Below are 8,705 nucleotides of genomic sequence, written 5' to 3'. Positions count from 1 at the left end.
AGATCATGGTGTATCTGTAAGTGAATAGCTTGCAACCCAAGGACACTGCCAAATATACTGTTCAAGATACATAGTGAGGGCACTTCAGTGTGAGCCCAGATATAAAACTTCCCCTGTGCTTGTGGCTAAGACCAGAAGAGGGTGCTCCAGAACCAAACATGCTAAAAAACATGCTCTAAAAAAGCAGCAAAGGGTTACCATGGCTAGCAGGAGCTCTGGAAATACACTGATACTCAGGGAAGGAGGAGGAGCTGGTGCAGAAAAAGAGTCTCTGGTCTTTCATACCTTAATTTAACATCAGTTATCCTCAAAGACCCTAAGGCTCTTCTAATGTATCTAACATATGAAGTACCAAGTTCTAAATAAAAAAGACATTTTGCTAAAATTGTTATATTTACTTTTCTATATCTCTGAATGGGAATTTCATTAGACATACACCTGAGTGCAGACTGAATACTTTTTCGAGTTTAGTGTCTTTGAAATGTACAGTCATCAGCACCATCAACCCTATGATCATCTATGAATGAATTTGTCAGTTTTGGCAATAGGAGCAGAGATAGTCTTGGGGAACTGCAATTCTTGTTGGTGACTTGATAATCAATTCCTTCATATTCTTTCTACAACATCTGTAGATCTGTCTTGCTGGGCTACTCCTGGAGACCTGCTTGTGAGGCTGACCCCACCACCATTTAGATCATGGTGCTCAGGGAAGGAAGGACAGAGGGGAAGTTGGTCTTTCCACAGGGTAGCAGCCAGGTTCCCTAATGTGTTCTCTTCTTCCAAGGTGGTTGTGAAGGACTGGGACATCAATTTCCATTATGGAACTCATAAATGAGGACTCAGTTAAGCAGAATGTGCCATTACCTCTCTGAGTCTCTTTCTCTCAGACTCTGTCTCTCAGTACCACCCACATAGATTTCAGTGGATATCAGTATAATTAGAGAGAATATATAACTATGAAAAAACACAACTGTTTCACAATAGCCAGTTTATTTCCTAATAATATTTCTCATTTTATTGAATAACTTTATTTTAATTACTCTTTTTTCCTTTATTTGTATAGAATTTTCTTTCAAATTATAAATTATTTTCTATACTTAGAAATGTCACACAGTGGTTATGGTTCTCCATGAATTAAGTGTGATAAAAGCAGAAAGAAATATGTCTACACATTTCACTCCCTGCACAGTTTGCTGAATGTGGACCTGAGGTGATTTTCACACACACACACACACACACACACACACACACACACATGTGACATTGGACATGATATTCCAGCACATCATGGGAAGCCAAGGTTACCTCCTCCATCCTTCTCTGAACCTACACTGGGAGATGCTCCATCACTGACTTGTCTTGTGTTTAAGGAATGAGAGTTACTCTTCCTGGAGTGATATCAGAGATGAATCTAGTGCATCCATCCAGAGTGGGGAAGCTCTTCCAGAACATTCCATAGCTTGGAAAGTAGCCAACACCTCAACTGCTGCATTTTCTGATTTCCAGTGGCCTGGTAGATTCCTGTATTCTCAGAATTTCAAACATGTGACCAGCTGTGTTCTTCCTTACACTTCCAGGTTCAGCCATGAATGCTCATAAGATATTTGTTCTTAGAAGAGAAACATGCTACTAAGAGACCACATGACCACTGAGTGAATTATTGTCCTCTCTTCCAACCACAAAATACTACCTTGAAAATCATTGCCTACAACTCCCAGACAACAGTCTGTTAAATCTGTATTTCTATTTTTCTAATTCTGGAGGACAGGTGTGGACTAGACAGGAGCAGAGAGCTCCTGGAGGCCCCACACCTGTATTTTCTTCCAAATTCCTCTAGCATCCCAAGGGGAGGATGCAACTGAATCCCCACAGGGCTCTTTCTCAGGCCCTAACCCCATTCATCATTTCAGTTTTTTGCAATTTTTCAGTAGCATACATTATTTGTACGAAGGGATATCATCTTGATATATTCATAGATGCAACAGTGTATTCTGAAAAAGCTCACACCTTCTATTATAATCCCCCAAGTATCCATTCCTTTCATAGCACCTTTCACTGATTGAACCCTTAGACAGTCTCACTTTTTTACACTAATATCCAATTATTATTGCTTTTATCATCATTATGATTGTTATTATTTTAGATTTAAGGTCTGTGTATGAGTGAAACCATGTGATTGTATGCTTGGCTTATTTCCCTAAATATGATAATCTCCAGTTCAACCCATTTCCATGCAAACAACATAATTTAATTCTCTTTTGGCTGAATTATGCTCCATTGCAGATATAAATTACACATTTCTTTGCCCATTCATTGATCATTGGATGACAGGCTGATTTCCAAGCCTGGGCTCTTGTGAAGAGTGCTGCTATAAATATGAGTGTGCTGGTCTGTCCCTCTTGTACGTTGGTTTACATTCCTTCAGATATATGACCAACAGTGGTATTTTAGGGTCATCAGGTAGCTCTATTTGTGATGAACCTTCATTCTGATTTACTCAATGAATGCAGTAATTTACACTGCCACCAACAGTGCATGGGCTTCCTTTTGACCCAATCCTCACAGAAATGTTTTTGTTATTTATTTTTGATGATTGCTATTCTGACTGGTATCAGGTAGAAACTCAATACAGTTTTGATTTGCATTTAATTTTTACTAAGGATGTTAAATTTTCTTCATGTAGGTATTGGTCATTTGTACTTCTGAGAACTGTCCAATTCATTTCCCATTTACATTTATCTGTTCCATTAGTATTAAAATTTTTGAGTTCTTTATATATCCTATACATTATTCCTTCATGCAATCAATGAATGTAAAATAATCTACTACTCTGGGCGTTCTGTCTTCATCCTGAATATTGTTTCCTTTAATGCACTCCAAATATAAAATATTGCCCTATATCTGGGGAATGAATTTGTATTTAATAAATATTTTCATGTGCCAATATCATAAGGTGATTTCACTACATATTCCTATATCAGTATCAAAGTTTCACATCTTACATTGATGTTTGATTGATGTGAGATCTTTGATCTATTTTGAGTTGATTTTTGTAAAGGATAAGAGATAAAGGTCTAGTTTCAGTCTTCTACATGCAGGTGGACATCTATCTCAGTACCATTTGTTTTTGAGGTGTACTTTCTCCAATGCATGTGTTTAGCATCTTTGTCAAAAATAATATGGCTGTAGCTTATGGTTAATTGATGAGTCTTCTGTTCAATTTTTCTTCAAGTCTGTTTTTATGTTAGTACCATAATGTTTTTGTTACTAGGACTCTGTAATTTCATTTTAATTCTGGAATGGTGATGTCTCCAGTATTACTCTTTTTCCTCAGGATTATTTTTATATTTGGTGTCTTTTATGTTGCCATGTGAATTTTAGGATTAATTTATCTGTATGTCTGAAGAATGACATTGGGATTTTGATGGGGATTGCTTTGAATATGTAGTTTTCTTTTGGTAGAATAGCCATTTTCACAATATTAAAATTCTGCCAATCCATGTACATGAGAGGTCTTTCCATTATCTGTTGCCTTCTTCAATTTCATTCTCTAAGGATTTACAGTTTAAGTTGGAGAGATCCAACACATTCTTGGTAAGCTTATTTCAAGTCCTTTTTTGTTAATATACGAAATGGTGCTAAATTTTGTATGCTTATCTTACATCCTAACACATTGGTGAAAATGTTTATCTGATCTAGGACTTTTCAGGGTCTTTTTAGTATAGCATCATAACACATTTAACTACAGATATTTTGAATTCTTCTTTCTCTATTTGAATTCCTGGCCAATTTCAATCCATGTTTTTTCTTTCTTTATTGATCTGGCCAGGAATTCAGACACAAAATGGAATAATTGTGGGGAGAGGAACACCCTTATCTTGCTCCTATTATTAGAGGAAATGATTTCCATTTTCCCACTTAGTATGATTTTGGTTAGAAGATTGTCAAATGAAGACTTCATTTATTGATATATATTCTTTCTATTCTGAATTCTCCAAGAGCTCTTATCATATTATTTTGAATTTTGTCAAAAACTTTTTAGCATCTATTTGAATGACCATGTAATTTTTTTCTTGCTTCTGTTTTAGTGGTGTGTTACATTAATTGATTTGCCCTGACTGAACCATCCTTGAATCTTTAGAATGAAACACCTTGATAATGGTACATGATATTTTTACTATCTTTGGTAGCTTTCATTCCATTTCTATGTTATAGAGTAGTTTGAAGTTCATTGTGTTAGTTCTTCTTTAAATATGTGATAGAATTCAGCAGGGAATTTATCACAGTCTGGGTTCTTTTTTGGAGACTTTTTACTACAGCTTTAAACTTATTTCTTTTTATCAATCCACTTAACAGATTTATATCCTCCATGTTCCATTGTGGAACATAAAGTGCATCCTAAAATTTATCCAGTTCTTTTTGACTTTTAATCTTAGTACAATATAAGTATTTAAAGCACTCCATAATTTATCTGCAGTCTTCTAAACTTGAGTCTTCTCCCTCCTCTTGGTTATTTTAGCTGTTTATCATTTTGTTCGTTTTTCAACGAACCAAGTTTGTGTTGCAATCATTTTCTGTATTTTCTTTTTTTATATTCCATTTCATCATTTTCTATCCTACTTGTTACTCCATCTTTCTACCTACTAATTTGGTGTTTGGCTTACTCTTGTTTTTGTAAGAGCTTTTTGTCCACCATTACCTTACTTACTTTAGATCTCCCTGATTTTTTTTCATGTTGATGATCATAGGTACACTTTCCTCTTAGAACTGCTTTTGTTGTATGCAAAAGGTTATTATAAGTTGTGTTTCTTTCATTATATTCTAGGAAATTATTGATTTTCCCTTCCAGTTTCTTTGATGATGCATTCTACAATATATTGTTAGACCTCCAATTGTGTGAATACTTACTGTAGTTTCATTTGCTATTGCTTTCCACTTTTGCAATTATTATCTGATAGTATACAAGGGACATTTAATTTTCCCTATTTTAATGTTTAAGCCTTGCTTTATGTACTGAAATATTCATATTGGAGAATGTTCTATACAATGATTATGATAATAGGCATTGTGGAACTGGTGGATACAATATTCTGTAGAAGTCTGTAAAAAGTGTTTGGTCTATTGCATCAATTTATTCTCAAGTTTGCTGTTTCCTTTTCTTTTTTTGTCTGGGTGTTCTACTGGTGAGAGTCAGGTCTTAAATTCTCCCCCCATCATTGTTTGAAGGTCCATCTATGCTTATAATCCTTAGTATTTGTTTAATAAAATTCAGTATGAATTGTTTAATGCTAGCAATTATTATCTCATCTTGATGACCTTTGCCCTTCATCAGTGTGAAGTGAACTTCTTTATCTCATTTGAAGTCTGTTTTGAAGTCTGTTTTAATTAGGGACGAGTATAACTTCCCCTTCCTGAATACAGGTTCCATATGTTTGGAAGTTCCTTTCCCATCCTTTCAAACTAAACAAATGTTTGTATTTGTCAGTGATGTGCATTTGTTGTAAGCAACAGATAATTGGGTTGAGCATTTTAATCTAACCTGCTGTTCACAGTTTTTCATTGGAGAATGTAGACCTTTAAAATTCATAAGGGGATTAATTTTTGTTGCATTTTCCTTGCTTGTTTATATTTTTTACCATTCCATTAAGTACCTTCTGTTGTGTTCATTTACTTTTCATAAATTTCTTTAGTTTTTTTTTATCTTGGTAAGTTTTTCTTTCACCTTTCTGAAGGATAGCTCTGCTAAACACATTAATCTAGGTGAATATTCCTTGCCCTCATTGATTTTAGTCTTTCTTTTGAGAAATCTCTTCTAATTCAAGTGGGTTTGCCTTTATAATGGACCTATGTCTTCTTTCTTACAATTTGTGAAATCCTTTCCATTCTGTATATTTTGTGTTTTAAATATAATGTGTCTTGGACTGTTTCTTTTTCTGAACTTGCCTGTTTGGTGGTCTAAAAGCTTTCTTGTCTGGATGTCCCTCTTTATCATAAGATTGGGAAAGTTTCTTGTTCTTTTATTGAATGTATTATCTCTGCCTTTAGATGCTATCTCTTCTCCTTCTTCTGTGCCCACAATTTCTCAGTTAGGACTTTGATGGTGTGACACATTTTCTGCATGTTCTGTTGTTATTTCTTAGTATATTTTTCTTTGCTCTAATACCTCTATGTAGTCTTCATTTGCTAGCACTCTATTTTCAACTAATTTCATTCTATTTGGGAGACTTGTAGCTGAACGTCACATTTGGATTATTGCCCTTTTCATTCTCTATATTCCAATTTGATATTTAAAAATATGTATCTTTCAAATGGGATTCATTTTGACTTTTTGTTCAAGCTTACCACAGTCTGCATTCTTACACTCCCAACATCACCATCTCTTTCATGCTCCTATTTCCAGTTGCCCCCAATAGTCCTTCATCTCTGTGTCCATTTTTTCACTATATCTAGTGTTTACATATGTCATTGAACTTGAGGCATACTTCTTTCTAACACTGGCTTATTTTGCTAAGCCTTATAACTCCAGTTCCATTCATTTTTCTCCAAATAAGATGATTCATTATTCTTTATGACTGAATGATACTGTGTATATATGATATATTTATCCATTCATCTGCAATTGTCACATTAGGAAAATTCCTTAATTGGGTATCATGAACATTAAAGCAATAAACATGGGTATATATCAGTCTCACTTATGGTTCCTACAGGAACTTGTCAACATGTGATATAACACAGTTGTGAGGTAGGTCTTTTCTTTGTTGTGGCTTGTATTTCTGTTTGTTTCTTTCTTTCTGGGACACTTCACACTGGTTTCCTTAGTGGATGCACTAAATTATATCCTTGCCAAGAGTTCCTAAGGGATCCCTTAGTTATGCAAAATTAACACCATTTGTATTTCTTTTTTTTTTTTGAGATAGATATTGTGACTGAAGAGAAAAGGGATTACAATGTTGTTCTCATTTGCATTTTCTTTACAGCTAACGACATTGACCACATCTTCATGTATTTACTAGCCTGTTGAACTTCTGCTTTGAGAACTGTCTGTCACTTTAGGAATTAATTAATACATTGGCTGCAACCCCAGATTCAGCATCAGAATTCCCAGCATGGTCCTTTTTTGCTTTTTCAGATCCAACAGCTTCTCATCCATCTCAACCATTATACCACCTTCTGGTTTCTCCTGAACCCCTCTGCTTCCCACTTATAAACTAATCATTGTGATATTCAAGGAAAACTATATGGTTATTTGCAGTTCCTGATGCCACATGCAGAATTTCTTCTGAGTGAGATTTACAAAGTAGTACAGATACCTAGGAGTAAACTTAACAAGGCATTGAATGACCTCTTTAAGGAGAACAACAAACACCTGAAGAAACAGATTGAGGAAGACAATAAAAGGTGGAGAGATCTCCCATGATCATGGATTGGTAGAATCAATATAGTAAAAATGGCTATACTACCAAAAGCAAGCTACATGTTTAATGCAATTCCCATAATAATCTCAATGACATTCATGAAAGAGATTGAAAAATCTACCCTAAAATTCATTTGGAAACACAAGAGATTGTGAATAGCTAATGCAATACTCAGCAAAAAGAACACTTCTGGAGGTATCACAATACCTGACTTCAAACTATATTACAAAGCAATAGCAATAAAAACAGCATGGTAATAGCACAAAAACAGACATGAAAACCAGTTGAGCTGAACAGAGGACCCAGATATGAATCCATACAACTATACCCACCTTATCTTTGACAAAGGCACTAAAAATATACCATGAAGAAAAGAGAACCTCTTCAATAAATGTTGTTGGGAAAAGTGGTTATTCATCTGCAAAAAACTGAAATTAGATCCATGTTTATCACCTTGTACTTGTGTCAACTCAAAATGAATCAAGGATCTTAATATCAGACCAGAAACTCTGAATTTGGTACAGGAAAGACCAGGAAACACATTGGAAGTAATACGTATAAGCAAGGACTTCCTCAATAGAATCCCAGCAGCTCAGCAACTAAGAGAAAGGATGGACAAATGGGACTTCCTAAAACTAAAAGTTTCTGCACAGCAAAAGACATGGTCTCTAAACTGAAGACATCACCCACAGAGTGGGAGAAAATATTTGCCAGCTATACATCAGACAAAGAACTGATAACCAAAATACACATGGAACTTAAGAAACTAAACTCTCCCAAAATCAATGAACCAATTTTGAAACAGGCAACTGAACTAAACACAACTTTCTCAAAAGAAGAAATTCAACTGGCCAAAATGTTCATTATCTGTAGCCATAAAAGAAATGCAAATCAAAACCACACTAAATTTCCACTTCACCTCTGTTAGAATAGCTATCTTCAAAAACACCACTAACAACAGGTATTTGTGAGGATGTGGGGTAAAAAGGACCCTCCTACACTGCTAGTGGGAATGCAAGCTAATGCAACCTCTTTGGAAAAAAATTTGGAGGCTTCTTAAAAATCTAAACATAGATCTGCCATATGACTCAGCAATCCCATTCTCAGGGATATACCCAAAGGAATGCAACACAGGTTACTCGAGAGGCACCTGCACACCCATGTTTATTGAAGAGCTATTCACAATAGCCAAGTTATGGAAACAACCAAGATGCCCCAGTACTGATGAATGGATCGAGAAAATGCAATATTTATACACAAAGGAATTTTACTCAGCCATGAAGAGGA

The sequence above is a fragment of the Castor canadensis genome, chromosome 6 (assembly GCF_047511655.1).
Source record: "Castor canadensis chromosome 6, mCasCan1.hap1v2, whole genome shotgun sequence".
Lineage (NCBI taxonomy): Eukaryota > Metazoa > Chordata > Mammalia > Rodentia > Castoridae > Castor > Castor canadensis.
The sequence above is the reverse complement of the archived record's forward strand: the minus strand, read 5'-3'. Positions refer to the sequence as shown.